A 19,411-nucleotide genomic window follows, 5' to 3' on the forward strand; every position below is an offset into this window, starting at 1 on the left:
CTAGTGTCCATTGGGAGTCAAGAGCATCTAGTTTCAATAATAGGTGCTTTGTATGTTATTCAGTCATGCACTCACTCTCCCAACAAACGTTAATGAAGCATATGTTATATGCCATGGAATATGCTAAATGTTAGGGGTAGGGTTTCGGTAAGACCATGTCCTTGCCATCAAGAAGCCCACACTCATAGGATGGCAGTGCCACCACAGAGGTATTAACAAGATACAGTGGGGGCACAGCAGAGGAAAAACACTTCAAGGCAGTTATTATCATCCTTAAATTAATATCCAACAAAAAACTTCCCTAAGGTCCTGCCTGTCATCATTCACAATTTCATGCTGCTTTCAAGGGAAAGACCTATGACGGACCTAACTGAACAGTTCAAAGCTTGGTCAGCAATCCAGTGAATCTGTTTGTTGTGGAATGTCTACAGAATTCTTACTTTCATGAAATAAATGAATTTTTCTTGAATTACAAGAGCAGTTTCCTTAGTCTCTCATTTTATTTAGCCTGCTTTGTAGCTAAATTCCTAACATAGCATCCTATTAATATGCCTTGTCTCTCTTATCTACTAATTTATACAAATATCTGTATTTACTCATATGCACAACTCCATAGTAACAGGAAAAATGTATCCCACAAAAAGCAAGAGAGTCTCCCACTGACATAAAAATTTACACTGAAGTATAAGCATATAGTGGACAAATGTTATTCAAGATACACAGGTGAAAGCTTAAATGGAAACATACCATTTCAACAAGTCAACGGGAAACCTTGTACGAGGGCTTGATGCACATGTGAGCCACTGGAGACAGATTTGGGAAGGTAGGTGGTTGAAAGTGAAGAGGGGAAACAGTGTGGTTAGTAAGCAAGAGGCTGAATGGACTGTAAAGTGTCACAATATTTTAGATGATACGTAGTCCCTGTATTCAAGTTGCTCTGGCATGGGCCACTGGCAAAAACATTCAAAATTTCCCTTGCAAGATATAGCAAGCCAAAATATATATATGGGAAGTTCACTGAGTCATTGGTAAAGAATCCAGTGTTGACTTTTAATTTAGAAGCAACTGGCCAAATTGATCCCAGCCTCCCAACTACAGGTCTCCCCTGCAGAGTGTATTGATTTGTATTACTGTATTGTGTTCTCTCATTGTTTGTCCTTCCTTTTATTATTTTATTCTCCTACTGGTGTAATGTATGACCAGGCATATTGAACTTCCATGATTTTATATATTTTGAGCTCATAAATCCTCTTTAGTTGTCATTTTTCTAGACTGAGTCTCCATCTTTTTCTATTCACGTGTTACAACAATAATTCTTTTATTGATGTAGGACATACAGATACAAGCGTAATTACACAGCATGATGAATTTCTACCAAATGAACACACTGGTGTAGTCAGCAGCCAGAGCAAGAGACAGAATGTTACCAGCACCCAGAATCCCCCCACTGGCTCCTTTTCACAGCCATGCCACGTCCCCTCCCTGCCACTGCCCCAGGATAGCCATTATTCTGATTTCCAATACCAGGTGTTAGTTGTGTCTGTTTTTGAAGTTTATATTAGTGAAATCCTGTAGTATTTGTGTATGTGTGTTGTGTGTGTGTGTGTGAATTCTTTTGTCATTTTTCTGTGAAAGCTTTCACATTTAGATCTACAGTCAATCTAGAATGGGGGGTAGGTATTAAGTAGAAGTCAAGATTTGGTTTTATTTTCTTTCTATAGGGACATCCAGTTGAAAGGCTCGATGATGTTACTTTCTTCCACAAGGGGTTATTCTATCTTCTGTAGTTTGGTAGAACTGGGCAAATTCACTTGAGCTGAATTAGGGCCGAGGTCATTTGAAATTCATTTGCCGTTTTGTGTGACTCCATCAACCTCCAGTTTACCACCTCTGCAAGGGGTGAGAGATTGTATCCGAAGACACTTTCTTGTTTTCTCTTTGCTTCCATTTTCTATCAAAGTATCAAAAGTATTTATCAGAGTGTATTTTACATACAATAAAATTTACTCCTTTGAGCATACAGTTCTTCAAATCTTGACAAATGCATAGAGTTGTCTAACAGCCACCACAGTTAGATACTAACTAATAGAGGTGGAGCCCCAAAATGATTCTTCCTGTTTGAATTTTGAGTTTTTCCTACTCAGCTCTGCAAGGCTGCTGAAAACTCTGCTGTGCATTTCAGAAACGTTCTGCTTGGTTTCCTGGGCTCTAACTTCCTCCTGTCTTTTGTGTCTGAAGGTTTCAGAAAGGGCCTTGAGGGAGAAATCACTGACAGTGAGGTCACTTTGTCAGGTCTTCTTTCTCTCCAGGATGTCAGCCCCTAAATTTTGGTTATTGCAGTTGCTCTCGGACTCCTTCTTGCAATAATTTTTGGCTTCTTGGAATTTGATCCAGATTTTGTAATTTTTCTCATAGCTTTGGATGGCCTCAAGCTATTCTTTTATGGGCAAATACCTAAGGCAGTCTATCTACATTAAACAGACTCATTAAGCTGCTCCTCCAAAAGTTTTTTTCTTTTGTGTAGATCTCAACAGGGTAAAACAAATGTCAGTTTGGCAGCTCTGACTAGTCCAAGTGTTCAGTCATGGGAAGAGCTTTGGAGTCAAGCGAATCTGGGTTGTCGTTCCAACTCGGCTACTGATTAACTGTGTGATAGGGAATTGGAATCCATTTCCTTGCTTTCAAATGAGGATAATAAAAACAACAGGTCTCAGTTTTCTTTTGAAGATTAAATGGAATAGCTATCAAGTATCCTGCACATAGTAGGCATTCCATATGTTATAGATTTTATTTGGTAATATATTATCACTTCTCTAGGAGCTATAAGATGTGCTTGTCCCATAGAGATGATGGAGAAGGGGTGGGAGTGGGTGGTCCCTGCAAAGCTATATGATTGTCAGTACTGAGCACCTGTTAGATGCTGGAAAGGGTGAGCTGGGAGCTTGTTTTATTCACAAGGTCATTCACAGAAACTGAGACATACACAGTACATTTTTTCCCCTTAAAAGACCATAGAATTACAAACCATCTGGCTTGGAGGAATCTTAAAAATCTATTCCAAAAGCTTCATATTCCAGATGCAGGAACTGAGGGGCCAAGAGTGTTTAGATGGCTTGGTCAAGGTCAATTCACTCATTAGTATTTATTTAAGTGACCCAAATTCCCTCAGATCACATATCTCTTTGCCCCTAGCTCCTATATTCAACTATAAATGTAAAATAGAGACAATTCACAGGAGACAATTATTAATGTTTTATTGTTATTGGCTTATCCTGATGAAAACCCATAGATCTATTTTTAAATATTCTAATTTCCACCCCCACAAATTATGTGACTTCCTGCCAGCTAAGACTGCAATAGCTGCTTGCCATTCCTTTCCATTCCAAGGATCATGTCCTGTAGCTTTTCAGTCTTCTATTATTAGGAAATATTCTGCCTTACCCTCCAATGTACAAGGAACTCACATAAACCCACAGAAAGCAGCTCTCTTCAAGTTTCCCAAGGGAGAGGGGATGCAGGGGGACTTCTGCCACTCTGGACCCTGGATGCAGAGGTGGCCTTGTGCATTCCCGGCACTCTCCTCTATGGCTAGGGACAGATCAGGAACACCACCGCCACCCTCATGATTCCCAGCGAAGGCAGCACTTTGCGGATCATGTGTTGCTAAGTCCCTTGGTTCAGCATATCTTTCATCCTTGCGTAGTCCACCAACGGACAGATAAACCTGGATCCCATCTGGACCAAGTAACTTGGAAGAGCTTCATGCTCACAGAGCACACAGTCCTCTCATTAAAGCCTCTACTCACTCTGGGATTCTCAAGAGCTGCTCCTGGAACACTCATCCCCAGATCTTCGTGTGGATGACTCCTTCCTAGAAATGTATTTCCAGCCTAGGTGTCTCCTCTTTGGAGAGACCCCCACTCACCAGCCAACGTCCAGTGACTGTCTATCACCACACACTGCTTCATTTAATCACTTTTGGAAACACATGCATTGCCTGTACCCCATCAGAACACGAGCTCCAAGAAAGCAGAGTCCTTGCTCACCCTGTGTGCCCCATCCTGGCTCAGAGTACTCAGGACTAGAAATCTGATTGAGAGGAGAGAAATTTCCTCCTTTCCTTTTATTACTCCTTCATTCTCCCATAGCGAATGCCTTCATACAAAACCCAAATTTCCCCACATGCCTGAGCAGACGGTTCCATCGAAGGAGCAATAAATAGCACCTGATCGTTCACCGCTGGCTGGGCACGGGACTGTGGAAGGCAGGCAGGCCCGTTGGCCCAACTCCTTCCAGCTCTCTCCCTCCCTTCCTCTCTTCCTGCACCTCGGGTCTCTCCCTTCCTTAGCATGTCCGGTCTAGACTCAGCTTTGCCTGCAGAGAATTTCAGCAACGAACCGCTTCTGAGCCAGGGCAGCCAGAATCTGTGTGTTGGGCCCTGAATTTAAAGCTTAAAGGGACACACAGAATGATGACCTCTCTGGTATCTATTTGAAATTGCAAGGTAACTGACAGTAGAGAAAGATCTTCAAACAGTTAAATCTGTTAAAGAGCTTAACAGAGTGAAGACTACGAGCTTCATCAACCTTCTGGCCCTTTGATCCTAAATCTGAAAACAGAAAGGAAAGTGTGTCTGAAGACAAACTCCACTTTCAGTCACTTTGTTATTCTCTTGAAAGCCTTTCTGTCTTTTTCTCACTGACAAGATCCTTCATGGGCATATACACAGACATGACGGACTGAAAAAAAACAGTTTCCCCTAACAGCATTTTCTTCCTCGTTTTTTTCTTTATTCATCTCTAAATTTAAAAATAAAAGTACTGAAAGAATTGAGAGCAGGGAAACAGAAACTAGGCAAATAAATACTGACCCTGCCAGAGGACTTAGGGTAAGTACTGTGAATTTTCTTTCTCTACAAATTTAAATGTCTCTCAGTAGGTTCATTAATAATCCAACTAAGTAAGTCCTTGCTTTCTTCTTGCCTCTGAAGCCTTCACTGCAACCTGAGGGTCAAGGTTGGGAGGCCTATGTGGGGTGGGTACTGTAATCTACAACTGCCACTGAATGTGGGGAACTTTTCCAAGGTGCAAATTCCTGGGCACCTCTCTGGAGGATCCCATATATTTTGGAAAAAGCTCCTCCAGAAGACACTGATCTGCAGCCTTGATTCTCTCATAGCTTATGCCTTCATACAAAACCCAAATTTCCCCCCAAATAGTCTGAGAATCCCTATTGTTGGGGGACAGGATACCACAAGCATTGTGAGGCCAAGTACCATGCCTCTTTGTTCACTGTTGTATCCCTAATATGTTCCTGGTGCGAAGAAGGCACTCTGTGCATATTTGTTTATAAATTATCTTATAGGAGCATACTCTTTGTAATTTGTTCTCATCTAAACTCCATCCTCTAGTACACTGCTAATCATTTCACCAATGGTCCTTAATTTGAGGGGAGGGAAAATGGAGCAGAGACCTGCTTGGAAAAACTGATGAAAGCTAATGAAAGTTAATTCATACAAAACTTGGCCTCCAGCTTCGGCGAGTTCACAATCCCCCTGAAACTCATCCATGGGTTCCGTTCATTCATTCAACAAATATTTCTTGTGTCTTCCTGCATGCTGGCAGGGGGCTAGGGGTGTACGGAACCAGATTATGAATGAGGTTTAGGCAAGCTTTCCAGCTCGGAGACGTCTCACAGATTTTCTTGTCCCCGTCTCCTCAGATTTATAGAAAAGAGCAACAAAACTTGGCCCACGGTAGAAGGAAAGGAATTTAAGCGGGATTTGGAGCTCTTATCACTTTCTGGCTTTGTAAGCTAGACGTGTAATCATATGTTTTATCACTCCAACTGGATTTTAGGCTCCTTAAATCAGAGCTCACATCCCCAGAATGCTGAGCAAGGTACTGTAGATGTATGAAAAAACAGCGATTGCTGAGACGCGCACTTTTGGGCCGAGCAGGGAGAGGTGGTGGAGGTTGAGGAAGAGGCGCTAAGGGCAGCCTGAGCCACTGCTCAGGAGGAAGGGAAGTAGGAAATGGGTGGCTCTTGGTTTTGCTGACAAATTTGTGAGCCCCTCAAGTTTCCTGATCCTTAGTTTGCAAACCAGCCTCCCTCAGATGGCTCCGAACCAGAGACAACACGCTAGGCAAGTTTTTGTTTTGTTTTGTTTTTCACCTGTGAAACTTAAAATGAGGCTCTAGGACTCCAGGACCAATTTCTAGCAGTGTGATTCCAAGACAGTCCCTTAACCTCTGTGAGCTTCTGTTTGCTTCCACTGTGAGCAGCACAGGGTGGGAGTGGGGGAAAGCAAGCTCTATTCTTAGGGTCCACTGGAGACCCATTATTCTGCTAAAGGCAAGGCAAAATTGAAAGCTCAGAGGTGCATTTCCCATACTCATATTCACGGGCAGCCCTCGCTGTGTCATGCCGGGGCAGGTTTAGGGGTGCGGTGATGATTTACTGTCACAGTTATTATTTCTTTGGTCCTTCTAATGTTGAATATTTATTACTGTGCTTCAAGTGTGAGAAAGTTAACTCTAGATTATCTATAATACATTTCTACAATTATCTGTAATCCTTCAGACCTTCCTCTTCTACCAGTCAAGTTCCTACCCACCGATAGCAGAAGACTGGACAGAGTAAAGGGGCCAAAGGGTCTTAGAGAGTCTAAGCTGGGAAGGCTTGGCAGATGAACTTGGAGAAGGGGGTGCCTTGCCCATGTTCTGAAGCCTTTGTCTTTGATTTTTGGCTCTGGTAGTGCTCCCGGACTTGTATTAACTACCGCCTTGTCTCCCCTGTTGTTTAGAATAATTTAAGAGTCAATTCTAACAGTTGTATTTATTTTCCTTAAAATGCAAATGTACAATATCTACTTATACGTATGTGTCATTGCCCCTTTAAAATCCTAATTAACAATGGTACCTGAAAAGAAATTATATTTTAAAATAGTCTACATTAACTAAAATTCATCCTGCTTAATTACGGTTCCATTTTCCTTTTATACCAGGTATTACTAAAATATTTTAAGATCATCCAGTCGAATTTCACGGGGCTTGGTGATCAACCGAAAGGCTCAGAAGTGGACACCTGATTGCCTACCTGTAAGTAGAATTTGTGCTTAGCAATTATACAGCCTCTCTGTCTGGTATTCTGAATTCTTGCCCCTAAAGATGCGTCGTGAGAAACCAGTCTTTCTGCTGTACCCCTCATATAGTTTGCCAACAGCCAATTAATCTATCAGGTTTGGAAGGATTTGTTTTCCAGCTCTGTAATCTGATTCTTTGCCTTATTTTTTTTTAATCTTTTCCTGCATATATAATGCCTTAACAAAACAATCCCCTATCAACAATGAAGTTCTCACTTCCTGCAAAGAATGCTGATGACTTAAGGGAATAAGAGGTGATGAGTTAGCCTTCCAGGGTGAATAAGCTCAGCTTTGTGCAAACACTGGTCATTCCAGGAGCTGTAAGTGCCTGTCACTAACAACAAGTCCTCCTCAGCTGGGAGGAGAACTTCTACTGGCAGAAAATCTACTGGGGAGCAGAACAAGAGGATTTCAGAAGGTAGGGGATGCAGAAACCAACGGAAACTCCACTTGTTCACAATTTTGCTGAGGTTGACACTAGTAGGAAGAAAAGTTTTCAGGAATGTTGCATGAGTCTCAAGCAATTAGTTTGCTGCGGCTGCCTTAGCAAAATACCACAGACAGGGCAGCTTACGCAACAGAGATTTATTCTCTCACAGTGCTGGGGGTTAGAAGTTCAAGACCAAGGTGTCAGCAGAGTTGATTTCTTCCGAGTCCTCTCTCCTTGGCTTGCGGTCAGCCGTCTTCTCTGTGTGACTTCACATGGTCATCCAGGAGTGCGTTTGGTGTCTGTCTGTGTCCTATATTTCCTCTTCTTAACAAGGACACCAGTCATATCAGATAGAGACTGCCCTAAGGACCTCATTTTAAGTTGATTACCTCTTTAAAGACTTGATCTCTAAACATGGTCACATTCTGAGATCTGGAGGAGTGAGGACTTGAACTTGAATCTGGAGAGGTGACAGGGGCACAATTCAGTCCATAACATCCATCATCATTTTTTTCTCAAATATGCTGATTTCTAGTTTATTGTATATGCACTTCCCTCTGACTGTCTTCTCAGCTTTCTTAGTATGTACATCACTCTCAGAATGTTTGGTTTTTCTATGGTATGGTATAGTCCTCTATGTCTCATTTGAGTCTCATTTCCCTATGACATTATTTATTAATTTTTGAAATTGAAAAGTGTGCCTTTTATATCTCTCACAGCAGAAAAAAGGTTTTGTGTACAGCAGACATTTAATCTTATTTATGAAGTGACTGATGGACTGAATGAATGAATGGATAGATGATTAGATGCAGCCTCTGAACCTACAATTTATGTACTTTAAGACTATCTTCAAATGATGATTATTAGTGGTACTTTCTCCTCACTTGCCACCTGCCCCCCCACCCCACCAACAGGTGGAAGTAATTCAAGGCTGGAGAGAAGCTGAAAGAAAAATATGATTAGCCAATGTCAGGAAAGTGACCTTTCTCCTCAAAGAGATAGGAGACAGTGACTAGCATGAGCCTACCCCAGATCACATCACTGTCCCATGAGAACACTCTTTGGGGAGACAAGAAGGAAGGACAATGAGCTTAGATTGGGACTTACTGAATCTGAGAACTTGTGGGACACCCAAGGCATATACCTAGAAAACAAGGGACATGCAAGTCTGAAGCTCAGGCAAGAACTAGAGATGGAGATGTTCACAGCCATAACCTCTGCACAGGAATTTAAACCATGACAGTGGATGAGGTCACCCAGAAAGACTGTGTGGAGAGAGAGGAGCGGCGGTTTAAAAAGGCCCCCAGAAATTGTATGTAGAAAGTTTTCTTGGTAACTAATAGGAGAGCGGCCTTCCCATGAGAAAGATAACGACTTGCTGCTTCTAACGAGGGTTTGTATGAACGTGCATGTTAGCTAATGTGTAGGTCTAATTCTCTCTCCTCATTTCTTTGGCCCTTTTTAATTCCTTCTTCTGTCCTCTCCTGGGGGGCTATGCCCCAAACCATTCCTGTGTTTGGAATGGTTTGCCACCCTCTGGCTAACTCCACGCATGAGCATGTGTTTGACTCCCTAGGTGCTTGCCCAGGGGGTCTCATACACCAACACCTCCTTTGGGGGTCATTTTCTTCACCAGCCAATTAGAGCTGATCAGACTGGACAGTAAGGGAGGCCTGGGCTTAGAGTCCTTAATGTCCAAAGAGGCAGAGGCAGGTCCTTTCAAAGGTCAGATGCCATGGAACTTCTTGTCTAGATGGTTAGTAAAGGGCCCAGATGGGGGGCGTGTGTTCTTTTTCACTGAACACCCTCCTTCGCCCACGATCCCTCCTGGACTCCCACACCTCCTGTGCCCTCAAGGAGGCTTTGGCAACACTTAGGGTTTCACAGCCAGGCCAGAATGGGGGCTGGTGGAGTAGAGGGGACAGTGGGTCATGATGGCTGCACCCCATCAAATGTCATTTCAGATGGGGCCATGTTTACTCCAGCACTGAATTTCCTTAGTCTTTCCTACTTACTATGATGCAAATCAAAGGAGGAAAGATATTTATTCATTTCTTTTATTTTCTAAAGTGAAAGTGTTCCTACTTTTAAGTCCTCCCTTTGCTTTTTTTCTTTTTCTCCCTTCATTTTCTTTAACAGAACCTTGATCTTTCTCTGTATTGTCTGATTATTAGCCGAAGAGACCATTAGGAGTCTAGAAGCTTCCTCCTTCTCCACATACTCCCCTTGGGTTTTTTTTTTAAGGTATCACTGATATACACTCACATGAAAAAACAATATGGTTACTACAGACACCCATATTATCAAGTCCCCCCCAACACCCCATTGTAGTCACTGTCCATCAGTGCAGCAAGATGCCACAGAGTCACTATTTGCCTTCTCTGTGCTACACTGTCTTCCCTGTGAGCCCACACCCACACCATGTGTACTAAACACATTGAGCCCCTCAATCCCCATCGCCCTCCCCCAACCCTCCCCTTTGGTAACCTCGAGTCCCTTCTTGGAGTCTGTGAGTCTGCTGCTGTTTTGTTCCTTCAGTTTTGCTTTGTTGTTATACTCTACAAATGAGAGAATTAAATTGGCACTTGTCTTTCTCTGCCTGGCTTATTTCACTGAGCATAATATCCTCCAGTTCCATCCAGGTTGTTGCAAATGATAGGATTTGTTTCTTTCTTATGGCTGAATAGTATTCCATTGTGTATATGTACTACCTCTTCTTTATCCATTCATCTGCTGATGGACACTTAGGTTGCTTCCATATCTTGGCTATTGTAAATAATGCTGCGATAAACATAGGGGTGCATATGTGTTTGTGAATATGAATAATTATATTCTTTGGGTAAATTCCTAGGAGTGGAATTCCCGAGTCAAATGGTATTTCTATTTTTAGTTTTTTGAGGAACCTCCATATTGCTTTCCACAATGGTTGAACTAGCTAACCTTCCTACCAGCAGTGTAGGAGGGTTCCCCTTTCTCCATATCCTTGCCAGCATTTGTTCTTAGTTTTTTCAGTGCTGGCCATCCTAACTGGTGTGAGGTGATGTCTCATTGTGGTTTTTATTTGCATTTCCCTGATGATTAGTGATGTGGAGCATCTTTTCATGTGCCTGTTGGCCATCTGAATTTCTTCTTTGGAGAATTGTCTCTTCATGTACTCCACCCATTTTTTAATTGGGTTATTTGCTTTTTGGGTGTTGAGACATGTGAGTTCTTTATATATTTTGGATGTTATCCCCTTGTCAGATATGTCATTTACAAATATATTCTCCCATACTGTAGGATGTCTTTTTGTTCTGTTGATGGTGTCCTTTGCTGTACAGAATCTTTTTAGTTTGATATAGTCCCATGTGTTCATTTTTGCTTTTGTTTTCCTTGCTTGAGGAGAAGTGTTCAGGAAAAAGTTGCTTATGTTTATATTCAGGAGATTTTTGCCTATGTTGTTTTCTAAGAGTGTTATGGTTTCATGATTTACATTCAGGTCTTTGATCCATTTCAAGTTTACTTTTGTGTATGGGGTTAAACAATAATCCAGTTGCGTTCTCTTGCATGTAGCTGTCCAGTTTTGCCAACACCAGTTGTTGGAGAGGCTGTCATTTCCCCATTGTATGTCCATGGTTCCTTTATCATATATTAATTGACTATATATGGTTGGGTTTATATCTGGGCTCTCTAGTCTGTTCCATTGGTCTATTGTTCTGTTCTTGTGCCAGTACCAAATTGTCTTGATTACTGTGGTAGAGCTTGAAGTTGGGGAGCGTAATCCCCCAGCTTTATTCTTCCTTCTCAGGATTGCTTTGACTATTTGGGGTCTTATGTGGTTCCATATGAATTTTAGAACTATTTGCTCTAGTTCATTGAAGAATGCTGTTGGTATTTTGATTGAAATTGCATTGAATCTGTAGATTGCTTTAGGCAGGAGGGCCATTTTAACAATATTAATTCTTCCTATCCATGAGCACGGGATGTGTTTCCATTTATTGGTATCTTCTTTAATTTCTCTCATGAGTGTCTTTTAGTTTTCAGAGTATAGGTCTTTTCACTTCCTTGGTTAGGTTTGTTCCTAGGCATTTTATTCTTTTTGATGCAATTGTGAATGCAATTGTTTTCCTGATTTCTTTTTCTGCTAGTTCATCGTTAGTGTATAGGAATGCAACAGGTTTCTGTCTATTAATTTTGTATCCTGCAATTTTGCTGAATTCAGATATTAGATTTAGTAGTTTTAGAGTGGGTTCTTTAGGGTTTTTTAAGTATAATATCATATCATCTGCAAACGGTGACAGTTTAACTTCTTCTTTACCAATCTGGACTCCTTTTATTTCTTTGTGTTGTCTGATTGCCATGGCTAGGACCTCCAGAACTATGTTGAATAAAAGTGGAGGGAGTGGGCATCTTTGTCTTGTTCCCGATCTTAAAGGAAAGGCTTTCAGCTTCTCACTGTTAAGTATGATGTTGGCTGTGGGTTTGTCATAGATGGCCTTTATTATGTTGAGGTACTTGCCTTCTATACCCATTTTGTTGAGAGATTTTATCATGAATGGATGTTGAATTTTGTCGAATGCTTTTCCAGCATCTCTGGAGATGATCATGTGGTTTTTGTCCATTTTTTTCTTTTGTTGATGTGGTGCCCTCTCCCATTTTTTCAAATGAACTTTGAGATACCAGCTTTTTTCAAGTACCCACTTCTACACTTTCTTCTTGGTGTTCATCAAGTAGTCAGAAAAAGATGCCAGTTTTCACAAAACCACCTAATGCCAGTGACACCTGAGTCAGTGATTTTATTTTTACTCAAACTTTCATTTACATAAAATGAGAAAGGAGAAATTTTGAAGTCAAGAAAAAACAGCTCTTCAATCCATGAACGCACTCCATGAGTGGGGTGTTCTAAATGAATGGTGGCCCGTGGCCAGCATCAGTACCTTCCAACTGTGTTTCATTAATTTTAGTCAGCTATAGGGTTTGGAAAGATAATTTTCCTACGAGTATGTAAAAGAAGGGCTTTGAGTTATAAGCACCTAGCAGGCTCTGCCCTTGTTTTAGAACAACATAAATGAGAGATTTTATAACCACTGTGGGCCAATATTTTTGGAGTCAGTTGAAGCTCCAGATGGAGTGGAAAGAGAAGGTTGGTTTTTTTTCTCTTTTCTTGAGTTTTGCAGAATGAGCCTCCCTGGGTGCCCTTAACAAAATGTTCTGTCTCCTGTTTAGCTCAAGTGTGCCCAAACTTATCATCTCAGGATCTGAAGGGGTCTTTCTTATACTAAGAGACTTTTCTACTGATACCTGGTTGTTCCTGTAGAACAAAGCTCATTTGTGAGAAGGTGTTCCTTCTGCAAGGAGACTGCTTTCTGGTCCTTGTCACAGGGTAGAGGGAGGTAAATACACACTGGGCTCAAGTTTGGTCAGGGATGTGGAAAACAGGAGGACATGGGTTCCCACGGTCTCCCCAACATTCTGGAAACCTTCATTATGAGGATGGTAAGAAGGCATTTCAGTATCACCACAGGTAGATTTTGTAACTTTGGCCGAATGATGCAGTGTTCCTACCCAGGGAACTGCACTGGGCCTTGAGAGGCACCCCTGTGGAAGCACACCTTCCTGCCTGGCCTGGCTACGATGAGAAGAGGTCCTGCCAGGGCGGACAAGCTGAGACGGGGGCCACAGAGAGGAAGGAGGAAAATAGACAGTGGTGCCCTGAGCTCCTGTCAAGAACTCCTTTACAGCCTTTGTTCCAATAAGCACGAGGAAAGAGAGCAAGAATGATTGTGCTATTTAGCTTTCAATTCAAACTATCTAAAGTCTTGCCAGAGGTTCTCACTGTGACTGGATGTGCACAGTTCAGGGTCATAGACTCTACTGCTTTCCTGCCCTGCTTTGCGACCTTCAACCAAACAAAGCTGTGAGCATCTTGCGCTGCTCCCTCCATGCAACGGGACTCCAGTAGGCTTTAAGGTGGCCAAGCACTCAATCTGAGGGGGCAAAAACATTCAGATATTTTCCTTCTTACTCTTCTGTGTATCCCAGGTCCAACTTAATGCCAAATTAAATCTAGATTTTTATTTTAAATAGACTTACATGAGAAAAAGGCAAGGCTGAAGTCCCTGAAACAGAGATTTTAGATTAAATTATTACTTGCATTTTCGCTCCCCTCTTTTTTGCTAATTCAAAACAAAATGTCTATCATTCACTCTAACACCAGCCTTTAAGAGCTGGAGACAAATGGAGTCTGAATATTCACGCCAATGTGGTACAAATGAGCTGTGATTTCAGGATGCTGGCTGTTTCCCTGACAGGGGAAAAGAGCGGTCGACTAGTTTAATATCTTTGGCTGAAAACACTTTGTTAAAAAGGGATAGAGAAAGCCAACATTAATATTGAGTCCTGCTATTTAATGGCCAAGCATGATATATCACGGAATGGGGTGTCCTGAGTTTGGGGAAGAGTGTGTTTATCACATCCAGAGGACGCAGGGGGGGAATGAACGCAAACATATGGCAGGCTGAAGGAAAGCTCTCTTGTAGAAGCACTTTCTCCAAGTTCTTCAAAGAATTCCTCCCATAAGTAGGTTATGCCCATGACTGTACATCTGATTCCATCACAGACTCACAAAATTTATAAACATAGAGATATTTGTTGTGATGAGAGACTCTGGGGACATATCTGATGGCCTCCACCAGCTTGCTGGCTAATGGTATAGAAATAAAGATGCCGTTGCAAGTTGGGGTTGACGGAGGAGGCTTGTGACCACTATTAGCACCATTTGTCCTTTTTCTCATTCCTCAAACATACATATTCAACTCATTAATTTATTCATTCTACAGCCATATATTGAATTGGACCCTCTCTCCATCCCAGGTGCTCTATTAGGTCTGTACTACATTAGCCATTCTAGTTCCTTCATTCTCTTCTATAAAATGGACTCTTATTCAATGCAATGGAAAATTTGGTGAATCCAATAGTGTGTCCATTGACGTAAGTTGTGATTTCTGATACTTTTGTTTTTCACTGGCCTCATCTTGGCAAAGAGTCATAATCTTTTTAATTTCTCTGCCCTCTCATTTACCTATCATATGTAATTATATGGTTTATAGGCAAAGCACTGTGGTGCATGGGCTGTATCTGTAATTCTACTTTTCTGTAAACTGCCTTGAAGAATGATGCATAATTACCTCTGACATTATTTGGTTCCTAAATTCTGGTTTTCAGAGAGTATTTTCTTTAAAAGGGGAACATGAGTGTAGCTTCAGAGTAATTGAAAATTAAAAGCAAAGTAAGTGTGCTGTGACATTTTTATGGAATATTCATAAGAATCAGACGGGAGAGACCCAGAGTGGGTTTGCCATGAACCAATGGAGCTTAAGCTGAAGGGCCTGGCCCTTGGACGGGTCTTGGCCACAACCCTGCCTAACTGCTGATATTTAATATCGTATTCTCTTTCTTAAAGAAGGCCTCCCAAATAATCTTCAGATCCCACGACACTTGGTCCTGTCCTGGGACTGACACAGATAGAAGAACTTAGATGATTTGTTTCCATGTCTAAAGCTAATTAAGTGAAAAAAGCAAAGAAATGGTTAAAGTGTGAAGTGTTGTATTTAATTTTTTTAAGGCCTTCGGATGAATACAGCTTATTTTCTAAAGTGAACGCCACTTAAATGATGTAATAAATCAATTTGCCAAAGCCCAAATGAACACAAATGGGAGATTCATTTTTACTTCATTAATAAACATTAAATATTAATTTACCACAACATGGTGCAAGCCAAATTCTCCAGACGGGAAACAGACATTTGCAGAGGGGCATAGATCCTTCCCGGCAATCATGGGATCATTTCATCATTGAGGTTCTTGCTGCAATCCACTTGTATTATCCATCACGGGCCTTGTGAGATGGAGCATACTGTACTGTGGTTCATAGACTCTGGGGCCAGGCTGCCTGGATATAAATCCCAGCTCTACCATCTATTGGCTCCGTGACCTTAGACACATAACTTACCTCCTCTGGACTTCAGTCTATGTGTCTGTAAAATAGAGATAATAGGGATTGTTATAAAGATTTAAATTTATATGTATAGAGTTCTTAGGACTATGCCAGTACATAGCACATGCTTTATAACCATTGGCTACATAAATAAATGTCTCCCTCTAGACTGTAAGCTAGCATGGGTTCATCTGTGTGGCTGAATGAATGACTGTAAATCAGGGGTCACACACTGACAGCCTGAGTTTCATAGTGACTGGGAGTATGCTCCCTAGGCCTTGCATAGATTTTTAAAAATTTGACTGTCCTCCGGATACATGTATTTTCCATTTCCCCAAAGGCCACCACTCCCCAAATACTGACCTCTTTGGTCCTTAAAATCATCTGAGTTTGTTCTCCCTGGTATAAAAGAGTGAACACATCCTATGTGAACACTGCTAAAGATATTGGCAGTTTTCTGTCCATCGGAATAGGGAGATGAGGTCAGTGAGCCACTTCTACTCCGTAAGGTCTTACCTGCAGACAGGGTTCTGATTAACCTACACATTCCCATTTCTACATTAGAAGTCACAGAAGGGAAATAGAAAATAGGTAAGTTGAATAAGTATCTGCTTGAAGTAGAGATGTATACTACCTAATTTGGGAATGTCATTTTCATTGTGGACTGAGTTGACCAAGGCTGTATTAGTCATGACAAGCTAGGCTATGCTGGGGTCAGAAATAACTCAAAATCTCAGTGGCCTAAAGAACAACCATCTCTTGCTCATGCTTTCTGTCTAACCCTGGATAGGCAGGAGTCCAGATCATTGTCACCCTTACTCAGGGACCCCTGCTGACAGCTACTATCTGGGAATATTGCAGGTGACTATGGTAGAGAGAAAGAAATCTCTTAAGGGTCTCACATAAAAAATTAAATGGTCTACCTTGGAGGCGAAATGACACTTCAGCTCACAGCTCATTGGCTAGAACTGGTCACTTGGCCCAGCTGATGACAAGGAGGACAGCAAGTACAATCTGTAGTAGCCAGAAGGAGTTAAGCAGGAACATAGGGCACACAGCATGAATGGCCATAGCTGTGGCATTTAGAACTTGGATTCGTGGGCCAGAAGTTTCCTAACAAGTTCAACTTAGCAAATATTCCCATGCATCTGCAAAGGCAGAGCAAACCACCGAGCGCAGTGAGGCCATAGCAAAGGGGATCTGGGCCCTTGACATTGAGTAGCTGCAGACTTGATTAGTAGAAAGAGAAGTTATGAGACATTTGCATAACAAAGCCATATAGTATTGCTCCCCCAAAAAGAACAGTGCTGACAATGCTGCTGATGTTGGAAGAGAGGGTGGTTCTGGAATAAAAATAGGACTGAACTAGTCTCTAGACACATGTGTGGGATTTGCAGAAGGAGTAGAGGTCACTTCAGCTAATGCAAGAGAACAAACAGGGACAGAGGCCCAGAGGCAGTAATGAGGGCTGGATTATTACAGGACTAAGGAGTCTGGCCAGCCGTGAGCTGTTTGCACATGAGGATGGGGCCAGGAGAGGCATGGTGTGATGGCTGCACTGAAGCCATTTCATTGAGGGTGGCTGAGGTCTACAGAGAAACAGGAGGCTGGCATGTGGGAGGAGGATCATCCTTCCTCACTAACCCCTCCAAAACCAGGCACCTAATGCTCCCAGTTACCAGCCCTCACCTGCTTCCTTCCCAAACCCAGAGCCCTGGATGACCAGCAACTACCCAGGCCCACTGGGCAGTCACTGAATGGAATCACGAGTAAACTGTGGGTTGCTCCTGTTTCCAGTTTAAGGCATTTTTGATTGCTCTTCCTCCTAACAAAGAATATTCAAGCTCAAGTAAAATAGCCTCTCTTTGCTGGGGTCAGCTGAGCCCTTTTGCTGGGTAACATCTGTTTTTGAAATTCGACTGAGACCCTGACTTAAATCTGTTTAACTTAAAAAGCAGCAAGAGAACATCTTGTTTTCATGAATGTCCAGGGGCTGTGTGTCAACAAATAAAAGGTCTGTTTGTGGTATTCAAAGTGGGAAAGCTGGTTGTGAGCTGTTCTACCACTGGGGTAAATTTATTATGGGCTGTTCGTTTCTTGGAATCATGAACCAAAGTTTGAAAAAACAAAGTGGACGAGCTTCCTTTAAATCAGCAAATTTCTGCTTGCTAATGGGTGAAAAACACATTTTTCTTGTCATAAGATCACTGAGCTGGATGTTTCTAGAAAGATGCCCTCATTCATGCCCCCTACTTCAGCCATGTGAAGTTAATGTCGTAAGTGGATTCCCGGTGTCTGTATAAATTCCAGCACACAGCATCTGATATACATATATTTTTTTAATGTTCCTTACACAGGGTCTGAGGTGGGAAAGAAGGGCTGAGAATAGCTCACCATCCTCAAACCTGACTAGCTACTTTACTCCCACTTCTTTAGGAGAGAGAAGTGGAGAAGGGTTTGATTTATCAGCACATAGAGGTGTGAGTGTCTGGCACATAACAGATGTCGACATATATTTGTTTAATGAATACAAACTCTGTTCTTATAAATATGTTTCCTTTATGAATGTATGTCTGCATGAGTATTAATATCATTTCTGGTTGAAAAATCTGTTACTGCCTAGGTCTTATTCTAGCCCAAGGAAAACCATTAGGCCATTCCTGTAGTTCTCTCTCATAGAAGCTTGTGTTTTACATTCCCAGCCCTTATTTCAATTTGTATTTTATTTACTTATTGCCTGCCTCCACCATCAGACTGCAAGCATGGAGGGCAGAGGAGTTGCATTCACAGCCAGGCAAGGGAATTAGTCCGTGATTATTACTTCAAAATATTTGTCAAATGTTTTTATCGAAGTTTTCATTGTGAGGATGGCTGTAGAGCCTTAACCACTCTTGAGTATATGTGAATTTAAACACAATTTAAATACAGTAAAGAAGACAGTGGGGCTTGCAGTGAGGCTGCATACGCAGGGGCCTTTAGTGTGGTGCCGTACTCCCGTTCATTGGACCACCAGCACCCCTGCTGTAATGGGTTCCTGTAACCATCTCTATCTTCCCAACTTGAAGTCAGGCCACACCTGCCATAATAGCTGGCCAAGATTAATGTCACAGCACATGGTATGAGTTTAGGTGTTTTTTTTTTTCCTTTCAAATAGTTAACTCATCTCAAGTGGGATTAAATCTATGACTTCAACTTATTAGCAATAAATCCTGGCCCACCAGGCTACCAGGTAAAGGCAGCACAAGGATTTATCATCGCAAATAAGCTGTTTTGGGTACCCAGTGGGCATATAGTTTAATGTGCACGTTCATTTGTCAGGCAGTCCCTTGACCATCTGATGGTCAAGAAATACATGAACACTTCGAGTTGAGCAGGAACAAAGTGAATTCACTTGTTCCATTTTTGCTTTGGCCCTCTGTGTCGACAGGGTTGACCTGGAAATGATTTGTGAGTTCCAGAGGATATCAAGAAAATACTCATTTACAGGAGGTGCAATTCCACAATAGTTTCTTGCTTTGTATACTTGAAAATATTCCCAAAGAAACAAAGTTGGACGCAGAAAAAATAATAGGAGGAAAGAAAAATAATACTCTGAATTCTGAACAATTCGAGTTTAATAGGTTGATCTGTCTGCCAGCTGGCCCCAGCGTTGACTACTTGTAATATATACTTTTGGTAGGCTGCATGTAGTTCTTGGAACTGTTTATATTAGACTGCAGAAAGTTAATTATTCTAACATTGGCAGGACTTGTGTTGGTTACTTAATACAAAATTGCTTAGTCATCTTTACACAGACTGTGGACAGCATAGTTTAAGTGTGAAAAATTGGGGCATGCAAATGTACTCCAAAGAGATCGTAGGT

At 41.8% G+C, this 19,411-nt stretch overlaps 1 protein-coding gene across 4 annotated transcripts in view; it reads left to right on the forward strand.

Annotated features, from left to right (window-relative positions):
- The window catches only part of CALD1 (caldesmon 1), a 189,873-nt gene that overhangs the window by 53,765 nt on the left and 116,697 nt on the right, over nt 1–19,411 (forward strand). For all 4 annotated transcript variants that reach the window (XM_036905563.2, XM_036905570.2, XM_036905571.2 and 1 more), the window contains exon 2: nt 7,007–7,100. The gene's annotated coding sequence lies outside the window, so the exon portion shown is untranslated. The remainder of the gene's footprint in view (nt 1–7,006; nt 7,101–19,411) is intronic.

This window comes from Manis pentadactyla, chromosome 7, assembly GCF_030020395.1.
Source record: "Manis pentadactyla isolate mManPen7 chromosome 7, mManPen7.hap1, whole genome shotgun sequence".
Taxonomy (NCBI): Eukaryota; Metazoa; Chordata; class Mammalia; order Pholidota; family Manidae; genus Manis; species Manis pentadactyla.